This window comes from Hipposideros armiger, unplaced genomic scaffold, assembly GCF_001890085.2.
Source record: "Hipposideros armiger isolate ML-2016 unplaced genomic scaffold, ASM189008v1 scaffold_43, whole genome shotgun sequence".
NCBI classification, from domain to species: domain Eukaryota; kingdom Metazoa; phylum Chordata; class Mammalia; order Chiroptera; family Hipposideridae; genus Hipposideros; species Hipposideros armiger.
The window spans coordinates 4,669,259-4,683,375 of NW_017731393.1; the positions used below are offsets into that span (position 1 = coordinate 4,669,259).

Sequence of the window (14,117 nt, forward strand, 5' to 3'; positions counted from 1 at the left end):
CAGGCCTTAAAATCAGGTGACTCAGCCCCCTCTCCTGAGTTATCTTTGTGCCCCACAGCCTGGTGCAGGTTGGACCTGGCAAGCATTTGCTAGACCCAAACTTGAATTCAATTCAAGGGCTTTTTGAGGCCTGCTCTGAATGAAGTTGTGTGCGCAGCAAAGGGGAGGGTTTGGGACAAATACAGACTACAGTTTCTGTCCTCTAGGAGGTCACAGAAGGAGGAGGCTGGGGAAGGCCAGAAGGACCAATAGTAATGCAAGATAAAGCCACTTGCAACAGCACTTTGCCCTGGACTAAGGGGTTTTGTATTTCTGTTTTCTGTTTTTTGTGATTTCTTTTTTTTTTTTAATAAAGTTTTACAATTTGTAAATGTCTTGCATTTTTTCAATCCATTCTACAGAGAATCCTAGTTCCCATTACCCATCTCATTTTACAGAGAAAGGAATTGAGGCTCGGGGAAGTAAAGAGTCTTGCCCAAGGTCAACAGGTGGAAAGTGCCAGAACCAGCTAGAAAGTGCCGGAACCAGGACTGGTTGGTGGTCCAGCTGCCTCATTCTCTGATTCCGCTTTCTCTTGGCTGGAGTAAACTCCACTTAGTGGAACCCAGCTCTGAGCTTAAAAATATAAACACGTAGCCCACTCTTTAGCAGAAGTCCAGTCTCTGTTCTGTGAAACAAGAAGTAAACCCTGAAGTTTCTCACTACGCCTTCTTCTCACACAGTCACCATGGTGATGGGAAAATATTATGCAGGGAAGGAATTATGGGAATATGAATCAGCAGAGCCAGCAAGAGGACCTTCGGAAAACTGTGACTCCCAGTGGCCATGCCGCATTGTCAAAGTAAACACTCCGACATGATGAATTGCACTTTGCTTCCTATAGGAACTCAATGGCCGGCCTGGTTCCATTAGCGACAGACCCACTGTCTCTGTGCGAACACTGGTTCCTTCTTTTTATAAGAAAAGCATTGGCCGTTCATGAGCACGATTGCTGCTTGGCAACACGGTGTTGTGGATATCTGCTGGCTTCGTTCAATTTTAAACATTTTTCCTTGCCAAGTGGAACAAATTACTGATGTTGAGTCTCGTGGGTATTTAACCTTGTCCAATAGAATCTCAATGGCGAAGAGTTCATACCCGGTTTTTAAGTCTAAAATGATGGAGCTAGTCATCAGACATTAAACAATGTTAGGATGCAATCACTGGCTTATCTTGCTCTTGGTAAGCTTCCCTAAAACTGTTAGTCAATCTATGTGTGACTAAAAAACATACTGATTCAGTTCCTCAAAAAAATAAACACAGGGGCTGGCCGAGTGGCGCGATGGTTAAGAACTGGCTTGGGATGCCAGAGGGCCCCGGTTCGGATCCCACATATGAGGGCCAGTGACACTGCCCTCTACAGCTAAGATGCTGAACAACAGCTCAACCTGGAGCTGGGCTGCTGTGAGTCGCCGGCGATGGCATAGGCTGCAGCCCCTGCTGCAGTGGGTTGCCATGGGCTACTGTGTGTAGCCAGCAGCCAGCATGAGCGGCCAGCAGCCACAGTGAGTGGCCGTCCAGAAGCCAGCGACTGATCTGCCTCGCCTGGGAAGAGCGCAATGATGGTGCCAACTTGGGCCAGTGAAGCAACGTCCTCCACAACTAGACTGAAGAACAAAACAACAGCAACTTGTCTGTTCCCCTTCCCCCAATTCCCCAGCGCTGTTCCCATCCCCCCAATTCTCCAATAAAAAGCTTTAAAAAAACCCCAAAAAACACAGAATTATCAGTTGATCCAGGAATTCCACGTCTGGCTATCCATGCAAAACAATTGAAAGCAGGGGCTCGAACAGACGTTTGCATGCCCATGTTCATAGCACAATTGCCAAAAGGTGGAAACAACACGAGTGTCCATCGACAGATGATGGAGAAACAAAATGTGGTCTATCCATTGGATGTTATTCAGACTTCAAAAGGAAGTCTGCTACCACATATCATGCTAAGTGACCGTCACAAAAGACAGTCACCCCACAAAAAGACAGATGCTATATGATTCTACTCATATGAGGTTCCTAGAGCAATCACATTCGTAGAGACAGACAGTAGGATGGTGGGTGCCAGGGGCTGGGGAGCGGGGATGGGGAGCTCATGTTTAATGGGGACAGAGTTTCAGTTACAAGGTGAAAAGAGTTTTGGGGATGGACGGTGGTGATGGCTGCACAACAGTGAGAATGTACTTAATGTACTTAAGTGTACTGAACTGCACACTTAAAAATGGTTAACATGGGCCGGCCAAGTGGCGCGTTGGTTAAGAGCTGACTTGGGACGCCAGAGGGCCCCGGTTCGGATCCCACATATGAGGGCCAGTGTCACTGCCCTCTACAGCTAAGATGCTGAACAACAGCTCAACCTGGAGCTCAGTTGCTGTGAGTCGCAGGCGACGGAGTAGGCTGCAGCCCCTACTGCAGTGGGTTGCCATGGGCTACCATGTATAGCCAGCAGCCAGCATGAGCGGCTGTCCAGAAGCCAGCGACTGATCTGCCTTGCCCGGGAAGAGCGCAATGATGGTGCCAACTTGGGCCAGTGAAGCAACATCCTCCACAGCTAGACTGAAGAACAAAAAGGACAACAACTTGTCTGTTCCCCTTCCCCTAATTCCCCAGGGCTGTTTCCATCCCCCAATCCCCCAATAAAAATCTTTACAAGAAAGAAAAAAGAAACTTCAGTCTGGGCCAGCAGAGTGGTGCGTTGGTTAAGAGCTGGCTTGGGACACCAGCTCTGGAGCAGCAGGCCCCGGTTCAGATCCCACATTAGGGCCGGTGACACTGCCCTCTACAGCTAAGATGCTGAACAACAGCTCAACCTGGAGCTGGGCTGCCTTGAGTCGCTGGCGACGGCATAGGCTGCAGCCCCTGCTGCAGTGGGCTGCCATAAGCTACCGTGTGTGGCTGGCAGCCAGCGTGAGCGGCCGGCAGCTGGTGTGAGCTTCCAAGAGCCGCTGTGAGCAACGTCCGGTGGCCAGCAACTGATCTGCCTTACCCGGGAAGAGCACAATGATAATACCAGCATGGGCCAGTGAAGCAACGTCCTCCACAACTAAACTGAAGAACAAAAGGACAGCAACTTGTCTATTCCCCTTCCCCAATTCCCCAATAAAATCTTTAAAAAAAAAAAAGAAAATAAACTTCAGTCCATGGCTCACCACACAGACACGGTTCTGTGGTCACCTGTGTCCACCCTGTTTTATCTGCTGTGCCCTGGGCTGCGGTGCAGGTGGGGCCTCTCTCCTCCCTTACTGGGTCAGCTGCCTCCTTCTTTCCTTCTGGGAGCACCTCTGCTATCTCCTCCAAGAAGACACCCTGACCTTCACTGGCCCCCACGACTCTCCATGTGTTTGCGAGTCCATGTGCTCCACTGGGCGGTAGCTCTTGAAGGCAGGATGCAGTGCCTTGGGACCCAAACTGATCAGTGATGGGTGCTGGTCTGTTTGACAGCCCCCCACCCCACCTCCAACCCCACCCCACCCCCATGGCAGTGCCAGCCTGCCTTCTTCTGTGTTATCCACAAGCATGCTATCTGGCAAATAGTGCCCCATTTGACAAATATTGATTGAGCACCTCCTAGGGAAGGCCCTGTGCCAGCAACCGCAAGGGATACAGCTGAATTGAACTTAGTTCCTATGGAGCTGTCAGGAGCAAGGTGGTTATAATTACAAACTCTGAAGCCAGACGGCCCTAGTTCAAATTCTGCCTCTGCCACTCAAAAGCTGTGTGACTCTGCCAAAGTTACTCAACTTCTCTGAGCCTTCGTTTCCTCATCCATAAGGTGGGGACAATAATAGTGCCCTTAGGGGTGTGGTGAGGATTGAGTAAATTAACATTGGTAAAGCTCTTCAAACGGGGAAGTCATTTTATAAGCCTTGGTTGACAGGCATTAAGGTCTCTTAGGGCTTCCGGTTTCCTCCTGTGATTCCTCATTTCCCCCCCTCCCTGCTTGCCTAGGGCTCCCCCAGGGTCAGGTGGTGGCTGTTTCTGTGGCCCTCAGGTAGCAGACAGCAAAATGCACACAGGAGGCACAATGAGATGGACTGCGTCCGAATCCCAGCTCTGCACTGGCTGAGTGCAAATATCCAGCAAGACATTGTTTGCTCAGCCCACGATGGGACCAGTGACACCACACATGGGGGCCACCCTGCCCAGGGTAGGTGCTAGCTTGATGAGAGCAAGATTCACATTGGGGGCTGTCACCATGTGTTTGGGGGTTGAGCCCTTACAGTGAGGTTGGGGAGAAAAGCACGTTGCCATGTCGCGTGCCGTAGGAGGCTGGCTGCTCGGAGGAGGGATGGGTCGATAGCCATCCTCCATTAGTAATGCGGCATAAGAATTAAATTAACAGATGGCTGAAAGTCATTTCCTTTGAACAGTGATGTTAAAACCCTGCACAGCAACGCCCAACATAAAGAATGGTTCTATGCATGATGTTTGGTAGCCGTTAAAAGCAGTAATTATGGAGATAATGCAGCAATGAGGGGAATGCTTGTGACACAAGGGTGAGGAGGAGAAAGGGGAGATGTCACGTTTTGGGTGGCTTGACAGGGCAACCTGCTCAGAAACAGACGGGGAGAGCAAGGAAGCCCGTGGCTGTCAGCGCTGGGCCCCCAAGTGAAGGGACTATGGTGGATTTCATTTTCTTTTTCTCCACTTAGTGAATCTCCTGTAGAGGTTTTGTTTCTTATACACATTTGGAAGTTTACTTTTAAAAATAAATGGGGTGGTTTCGCCTAGCCCCATAGTTCCTGATCTATGACATTCATAGTGTTTTTGAGACAGCTGCCTGTAAGGACAGTTAGACTCAGCTGGGGCTTGACCCGCAGCCACTGGGCTGGGGACAGTGACGTGGCCCAAACTCCTAGTGCCCCCCGTCCAGCTACTGACCAGGACAGGCTTTTCCCTCTCTGGCTGAGGCCTGAACTGTAAGACATGTGAGCGGGAGCCCAGGCTACTGGGAGGATGGAGTGAAAGGCAAGGGAAGGTGCCCACCCGTGGTGACTGTTGGTAGCAGGAAAGATGCTGACAGTCACAAAGAGTATACACAGAGAAGGGACTTCCCAGCGCAGGCCTGCACTCCAGGCTGGCTGAGGGGACCCCAGGGAGTGGCTGAACCACCAGAGAACCATAGGGTCCGTGGGATCAGGAGGCTGGGCAGGTGTGGCAGCAGCTGGCAGGAGGATGGGGGGGCCCCCAGGGAGAGGCAACCTCCAGCCAAGCAGGCCCCACAGAGACACCCCGACCCTGACTCCCGGGTGCCCACTGTGTGCACTGCAGCACCTGTGGGAGGCGGAGGCTGGTAGAGGAGTGCTGGCCCCGGATGCCTGGGAGGTGGAAGCAGAGGCTCCCCCCTTCCCCTCCCGCTAGAACCTGGAACCCACCCTGACTCGCCCAGTGCTGGTGCTGGAGCCACCTGTACCTGAAGAGGCTCCAGTTCAGAGAAACATGAGCTCTTTACATCAAAACAACATGTAAATTTCACGTCTGTGCATCAGCTTTTCAGCAGCAGGGGCCTTTGTCAGGTCAGACTGTTTTCAAGGCCTGTGGGCCTGAAGCCAGTCGCCCAGAGAGCGCAGGCCTGACCCCCAGCCACCCTCCAGACACACCAGCATTGCTGTCAGAGGAGCAACAGCCAAGCAAACTCCAGAGTCTTTGAAAACCGGAGTCCTGCGTTTTAACAGAGCTGGAGTGGCGCTCTGCACGTTCCCTGTGAAGGAAGGGGAGGGCAGGCAGGAATACGTGCTTTACAAGAAGTCCTTGTGAGCAGGCCTTCTGTCGCTGGACTGAGCCATTCCCAGCCCTCCTGGCCTCCCCAGGAAGCCCTGGTGTCAAATGCATAATTTATGAAGATGAGCCTATGTATATTCATGAGCTCGCTGCCTTCCAAGGCCAGTTGCTGTCTGTGAAAAATCCTCAAATAATGAATTATTGCATGAGGGGAGGGCCTGGGTTCAGGGCAGCCGCCAGTCCTCAAAGTTACTATAATCTCTAAAACTTGCTTTGAAGAAAATGCTCCCAACCGTGCCTGCCTTTGGTCAAATGTGGGGACATGCAGAGAATGAAGCCTCCACCCCAGGGACCCCTCAGCCCTCGGGCTGCACAGGTTGGGGCACGCCAGCAGCATTCCAGGGAAATTGAGGCAGGTGTCCTTCTGCAAAGGAACCTACTTGGTGGGTGGAACTTGGTAATAAGCTCTCCTAAGTCTCTGATCACATAATAGCAAGAGCCAAAGATGGCTCTCTGGCCGGGACGGTGCCCTTTCTGGGCTTCAGTCTTCCCATCTTTTGACTGAGGAAGCTGATCTCCCCTTCCACGAACTCTGAGACATACTTTCCTTGTTTAAGCACCTCTGAGACTATGACCTCCCATCAGTGTCTTGGCTGGTGTCACGGTTTGAAGAGCAGCGTTTTCTCTTAGTGGCCCAGAAGATCATGTGCATCTTACCGTCAGTGAGATCCTAGGCTCTGATAAAATACAGCAATAAGCTACTATTTACTAGCTACCTACTGTATTCCAGGCACTGTGCCTGGCACTAACAAACAATGGTGCATCGAGAACACGTGCATGTCACATGTTCCACAGTACAGGGGCTGGCACACAGTAGGTGCTCAATGAATGTGAGATCCCCCCTCCCACTAGGAAGAAAGGGTGCCCCATTGATCGTAATTTGTCTGGTAAAGAAGTCTGTTCACGAAACTCTTTACGTCCACGTTTTATTCGGTGAGCTGCATGGTGTTCGAAACATTAAATCAGTGCCGTTTTAATCTGGATTTTGGGTGAGGGAGGAGAAAAGTTTTCCCAAACTAGTCACAACCCAATTGAAATGTTACTCATGAAACCCAAGACAGTGATTCATGTAATACTCCATCTGGTGGCATTTCTTGCTTACAAGCAATTCACATATGACTCAACTTTGATTTTGCTTATTAAACGTTACCCAACACACTTCCTCAGCCCAATAAAAAGTCACTTTGAATGTGCCAGAGGGTGCTTGAGACAAGGGCACATGAACCACACAGGAGGCCCCAAGACTCAGATTCCACGGGCCTGCGTGGGCTCAGGAATGGAGCCTCTGCCCCCAGGGACCGCAACACACACCAAGGTTTGAGAAGCACTGGCTTAGGTTTCAGGCAGTGAACATGGAGGCCGAGGAGGCCAGCAGCATTCTTTAAGGACATTCATGCAGCTCAAAACCAGCTCACCACCCACCCTATTATCTGAATTCGGGTTCTCAAAGGAACAGAAGTTTTCCAGGAAGGTCATTGCTGAACATGGAGGCTCTAAGCACAGGGAAGTCCAGCCAGAGGCTGCCGCTGGCTGCCCGGGCCCAACCCACACGGTGACTCACGGCTGAGCCAGACGGAGTGGCCTTGATGGCGAGCTGTCTACCTCCCACTTCTCTGCATCAGAAGGACAAGGCCAGGGCTGCTACCCCGTGACTTCTCTGATTTATCAGCATGGGTCATACCGTGGGCCTGATCCCGGCACCCCACTCTCGGCACCCCACCCCTGCCCATGTTCCAGACCTGACTGCCCCCAACTGAGAGCCACCCTAAATCGGAAGTGATCGACATTGGTCAGCACTCCCCACCCCCAATGCTCTCGGGGGTGCCACCTCTAGCAGCACAGGGGAGGGTCGTCACTGTCCCCTCCTGGGGCTCAGCAGGCACTGACCCTCAAATCACTGGCTCCTGGTGACCCCACCCAAGATGACTCCACTCCTGGGCTCCTTTTCACTGAAAGTTGTCCCAAGATCAAGATGCTGTCCCTTCACTGGGCACATCATGTCTGGGCGAAGGGCTGCAGGGCAGTAGGGTGCCACTCGCCAGCTGGTGACCCTGGGCTGGTCACTTGAGCTCTCTGAGCCTCAGTTTCCTCATCTGTGAAATAGCCTCTCCCTATGCTGCCCCTTGGCCTGGGGCCTGGCTCCTGTCTTGTGACCTCCGTCAAGCCATACCTCCTCCTAGAGGTCCCTGATTGGCTACCATAAGCACACCTCTGTTTCCCCACCTCACCCGGGGGTGTGTGTGTGTGTGTGACAGGGGGGGGGGGGGGGGGGGATGGAGCCACCAATCAGCATCAGTGTAGATTAGAATTGGAGTTCTGCAAGCTTTGGGGGCACCAGGACAGGCCCCTTGTTTCCCAGGAGGGGAAGTGGTCCCAGGATGGGCAAAAGGCTGGCTCAGTCCTGGACCGCCAGTCTGCAGCCCTGATAGAAAAGACGTTTTCTGCTGCCCCACCTCTTGAGCGCTTTCCTCCACAGCTGCCACTGGCAAGTACCTACTGTGTGCCAGGCGCTCTACAGGCTCTCTTCTGGAGCCCCCAAACTATCCAAGAGGTAGATGGGGATGTGACGGATGAGATGAGGGCTCGGAGAGGTTAGGAGTCTGCCCAAAGACACACAGCTTGTTAGATATGAGATTTAAGCCCAGGGCCATTCCAGTGACGCGGATGCGGAGACACCTTGCCTCTCCGAGCGGCATCAGCCCAGCCCCGAGCTCCTCTGGGCCCCTAGGATCCCTGGGCCCTCTGAGGCTGCCTATCACCTGTGGTTCTTCCCCTCAGCTCCCCAACACAGCCCCGGTGGTGGGCGACCAGTGCCAGCCCTTCTATTATTCATGCCTTCCTTCGGTTGCCAGCAGGGACCAGGCCCAGAGGCCCCGGCTTTGCCAGGAAAGATAAGGTGCCAGCACCCGACTCGCCCTCTTCTGAGTTCCATCTCGATTTCCCGAAAGCACACAAAGGCCTGTTGTTTCTGTCCCCGGGCGGGAGCTGGACCTCCTCCTCATGAAAAGAAGATAAACCATTAGCAGGATTAGTACCGGTTAGATTTACAGCTTTTCCTCGTGGCCACCTGTCCCCTCCTGTACCATTGCATGGGCTCAAGGGGCACGTGCCCGCCATCCGAGGGGCATCAGGGGTGGGGAGGCATCTGCTCTCACGTGCTGCACTTCCCGGGGTAGGTGCTACCATTCCATGTTAGAGGTGAGGAAAGGAGCCAGGGGACGGCTCCGCCGGTGCTCCCTGTCCCACGTTGGACGCCAAGCTGACTCATTTAGCCTCAAAACAGGACTTGGAAGCAGGGAATTCGTGTGTGCAAACCCTGCCTCCCACACCTCTACCTCTAACTTTATAGTCAATCAGGTGGAAAGCAAAAGCAGAAAACAAGAATGCAAGGCTACCAAAGTGAGCCCCTGGAGGCCAGTCTGCAGCCCCCGCCTCACCCTGTCCCCCTTCTCCAGCACCAGGCAAACCTAGGAGCCCAGTAGCGACCCTGCTCAGAGGTCTGACAAAGGTCCCTGGACTCCACAGGATTCCCACGGTCTCCAGGTCTCTGAGTGCCATGCGTGAGCTGAGGCCCCCTCCCCACCCTGGCTGGTAATGCTTCTGCCTGCCACAGGATTAAGGTGATGTCACAGGAAACAGCCTAGTGCTGGGACAAATAACCATCTGCAGATGGTTGGCATTCCAGGGCGTGGAGATGTCTTATGTCCCCCACCCCAGTGGTGAGGCACTTTAGAGGCTATCAACTTCAGCCCCCCTCCATGTCACACATCAGGAAACTGAGGCCCAGAGCAGGGTAGGGGTTCATCCTTGAGCCCCTAGGGATGCAGGGTAGGGACAAGGAGGGTCTCGGACACCGAGTGGGTCAGGGGCACTTAATGGAAAGCCTTCTGCCTTTGCCTACAGTCAGCCTTGCTGTTGAGCCCTCACGCCTCCATCGACAAGCCATGTGGTGATCCACACCCTCTGAGCCTCAGTTTTCTTGTCCATAAAATGGGAGTGATAATGATACTTAGCTAATAGGGTCTGGGGGTGAAAAAATAGGCAGTGAGTGTAAGGGCCTTGTCACTGGCTCACAAACCTAAGTGCTTCATAAAGGCCGCTGCAGGAACAAGGACCAGCAGCAAGAGAAAAATAACAAGACCGTTTGTTGAGGACCTACTATGTGCCGGGTGCTGGGCAGAGAGATGACTCAGACATGGACACTGCCCTCAAGATGGTCACCATCTAGCGATGGAGGCACCCAGAGGAGGCCTCCCTGGTAGGGAAGGAGAGGGTGGGAGGGTTTTGCTGGGAACGACGAGGCATTCCAGGAAGCGGGACCAACAGGGGAGAAACATGTGGATATGCAGAGAGTTCCATCTGCCTGGCTGCACTTGGGGTGTGAAGGGGTGTGGTGTTGGCAGTGCTAGGCAGGGAGCTCGGGGTGGCTGGAGGGGTCGGACCACCCAGGCAGGGCCCATGTGTGCCAGGCTGAGGGGTTCAGACTTGATTCCAGTGGAGAATTCTCCCTCAAGGGTCCCACTAGCTGAGTGTCAAGGATGCTGGGCCACTGGACTAAGAGGTGGCTCCTCGGAGAGGGCAGGTGGGGGGCCAGGGCTGCTTCCTGGGGGCCAAGCCCTCACCCCTCTGTGTGCTGTGCCCACTGTGCCACCCTTCCTGCTTCCTTCTCATGGCCATCCTGAGGTGGGCCTTGATTATAGACAGGGACACTAAGGCTCAGCCAGGTGCAGTCACTTGCCCATAGGTGACCACAAGGAGTTCAGGCCCGGGCCACCCCCCACCAAAAGCCTCGTTCTTTCCACTGCATACCCTGCCTTCCAGCTTCCTGGAGTATTTCTTCCATTATCCACACAGTTTAGGGTTTATTTCCTTTTTCAAGCTTCACTATTTTTTTTTAAACTGTTGTTTTTAAAATGTGTATTTTTAAAAAATGTGTATTTTTAAAAGGCAGCAGCTGATGCCTCCTGAAGTCAGTCCCCCTCTGGCAGTCCTCTCCCACCAACCCTGTTTGCTCAGGACCATATATCACTTTTTTCAGGTGTTGGGAGATCATTGTCATTGGTACTTGGCAAGCTGAGGTTCACCAGCCAAACAGGGTTCGGGTCTGGGCTCTGGGGGCCCAGAGAGGGCAGCCCAGAGTGGCCAAGCCCTGACACAGGCACCCCTTCCCTGAGAAATGCCCCCTCCCCTTCAGCCTGTGCCTCAGCAGGCAGCCTCTGCATACCAGCGGGACCAGGACACTGTCTATGGCCCTGAACCTTGGGGACCCTGATCCCCATCCTCTCCGGCTCCAGCCACAGGGCTTAGGGAGGTGCTGGGGGGCAGATTCAAAACCAGCATCATCAGAGGTGCTTCTGGGGGTAGGGGGGGTCTCCACTTGTCAGTAAGGAGCAACATCTGGGTTACAGGGACACTAAAAATGTGCCTATTGTTGATCTGAAACTCAGATGTAACTGCACTTCCGTGTTCTACCTGGCAGCCCATGTCGACTTCATGAGTTACGAGTGTGTGCCTGTACGTGCATTTCTGTGTGTGGGACTGTGCGCGTGTCATCATTCTAAGACCTTGCCTTGGGGGAATCAGGAACAAGAACTTGAAACCGGAAGGGTCTTTCTGTTGTGCCGTCTGCACTGTCTCAAGGCCGACACTCGGAGCTCCCAGCGCGTTTGAACTGAGAGGGCTGGCGGATGGCATCTTAAACATCAGCTGCCGCTTGCTGGGTCCATTAATGGCGCCTCTGGAGCAGCTCCATCAGGCATGCTGTGATTAATCACACTCCAGCATGCCGGGCGAGAAGGCCTTGGGTGTGACATCTCTTATCTTCTGATGCTTAGAATCGCTGGAAATTAACATCCCTACATACTGCGCTTGCTAGTAAAACTCAAGTGAGATCTCATCCCTCTGCTCAAGACCCTCCCATGGCGGCCATCTCATTCTGGGTCAAAGCCAATGTCCCCTCTGAGACTGCAAAAAGTCCCTTCACAATCTTCCCTCCCCCCCTCCTCTGAGCTCATCTCCCACACCCCCGTTCACTCTGACCAAACCTGACCTCACTGGTGTTCTCTGGAAAGACCAGGCACTCCTACCGCAGGGCCTTTGCACCTGCTGTTTCTTCTGCCAGGAATACCTTCTTCAGGTGTTCCCAGGGCTCGTCCCTCAAGTCCTTCTCCAGTGTCACCTTCTCAGAGACCCCTTCCCCAGCCTCTCTCCACAGCACTGCTCTCTCTTTCCTGGTTCACTACCCTCTGTCCTTACTGCTCTCATCACCATTGGACACACTCTGATTACCTATTTTGTTAGTTGTCTGTATGACCCCTCCCCACCCCTGAGTGTCAGCCTTCCTGGTCTGCAGCTGATCAGTGAGTGTTTGTTTAATGACTGATTGACTAAATGCTGCTGCTGTCTCTGCTTCTGTGCCAGGTCACCCAGGGCCTTCCACACAATAGGCTTCACTTGGAGGGCTCAGTTTGTTACAGGAAGCACCACGTGCAAGGCTGTCTCTAGCACGCCAGAGGCTTAGCATCTCCCTGGGCCCTGGAAGACCATGCTTTCCTATGTCCTGCACCTTCCACGCTGTCCTCTGATCTGGAAGGCCATCCCCTCCTTTGTTACCTCCCACTCACATCTTAAGACCTGGCTTTAGAGTCACCTCCTCCAGGAAGCCTTCCCTGCCCACCCCTCATAACACTCACAGCACATGCTCGCTGGGCTCTCTTGTCCATCTGCTCATTTGTCCCCCTGTCCTGCTGTGACAGACCATCCTCTGTGCCCCAAGACCCAGCCATGGCCTGGCCAAGAGCAGGTGCTCAGGATGGGTTGGCAGCTAAGTGAACAATTCCTTGCATAGTTTCTTTTTAGTTTGTTTATTTTTAATTCCCCTTTACAGGCCCTGGGACTTCACCTGGGAGATCTTTAGAGATCACCTGCTCCAGACTGGTTCATTTCACAGGTAGGAAAACTGAGGCCCAGAAGATGGACGGTGTGGGAGTTAACTCCTGTTCAGCATCTTCTCTGAGCCAGGCACCTGTTCCCAAGCCGTGACTCCTGGCCACCCCCGCTTCTGTGGGACCCTTGGGGCCATTCCTTTGTGGGGATAGGGGTCATGGCCCTCAACTGAGGCCATGGTTTGCTGGGACACTCTGCTTAGTCTGAGTCCTTCTGGAGACAATAGACTTGGGATCCAGGTTTCGTAGAAAGATTAAAGGGGCTTTAAACCAAAAACTTCTCTTTCCATATTAAGAGAAAAGTGTGGAGGGTATAGGACAGGAGAGCAGTGGTGAAGGAGCCCAGGAAGCGGGGAGAAGGGCAGGGATCACATGCAAGGAGGATGCTGGGCTCTCCCTTGGGGCAAAGCCACCTGGGGAAGGGGACCTGAGACCCTCGCCGTTCCCTGGGTCCCTGGCCAGAGCCCCGGGGGGCTAGAACCTCTCTGAGGAATCCTATGTTGGTGCTTTAGGGGGCTGAAGAGTGGCCTCAAGGATATCAGGCCCTAATCCCTGGGCCCTTTGAATATGACCATATATGAGAAAAGAGTCTTTGTGGGCGTGATTAAATTAAGGATCTTGAGATGGGGAGGTTATCCTGGATTACCAGGTGGGCCCTGAATGCCATGACAAGTGCACTTATAAGAGAGAAGCAGACAGAGAGTTGATGTCCAGAATAGGAGACAGCAATATGGCTACAGAGGCTGAGACTGGAAGGATGAGGCCACAAGACAAGAGAAGCCTGGAGCCACCAGATGACAGAAGATGCGAGGGATGAATTCTCCTCCAGGGGGAACATGGCCCAGCTGACACCTTGACTTTGGCCAATGATAGTAATTTCAGATTCCAGGCCTCCAAAACTGTGAGAGAATAACTATCTGTTGTTTCAAGCCACCAAGTTTATGGTCATTCGCACACTGCAGCAGCTCCAGGAATCTAACCCGGTGCCACCACCAAACCGTGCAAGAGCAGAGGCGTTGGGGTAGGAGACAAGAAGCTTGCTGGGCCCTTGGGGACTGAAGCCGCCTGGCTCACTGGGACTGTGGGACAAAAGCCAGGCCCTCTTGTGTCAGACTCCGTGGTGCAGCCTACGCTCCAGGGCTCCCGTGGGATCAGGCTATGCGGAAGGTCCTATTGCAGGATGTCAGTCACGCTTGGCAGCCATCCTATAAGGTATCATCAGCCTTGCTCTGCACACGAGGAGACAAGGGCTCAGAGAGATCGTGTGACTTGCAAAGATCTCACAGCACCAGGTGGCAGAGCTCAAACACCAACGCCAGGCTGTCTGAGTCCCCAGCCACGCTCCTGTCCCTGCTTCTCA

The 14,117-nt window shown here is 53.3% G+C and overlaps 1 protein-coding gene across 1 annotated transcript in view; it reads right to left on the bottom strand.

Annotated features, from left to right (window-relative positions):
* Positions 1 to 14,117, bottom strand: part of EML1 (EMAP like 1) — a 172,477-nt gene that overhangs the window by 147,311 nt on the left and 11,049 nt on the right. The gene's annotated exons all lie outside the window — the stretch shown is intronic.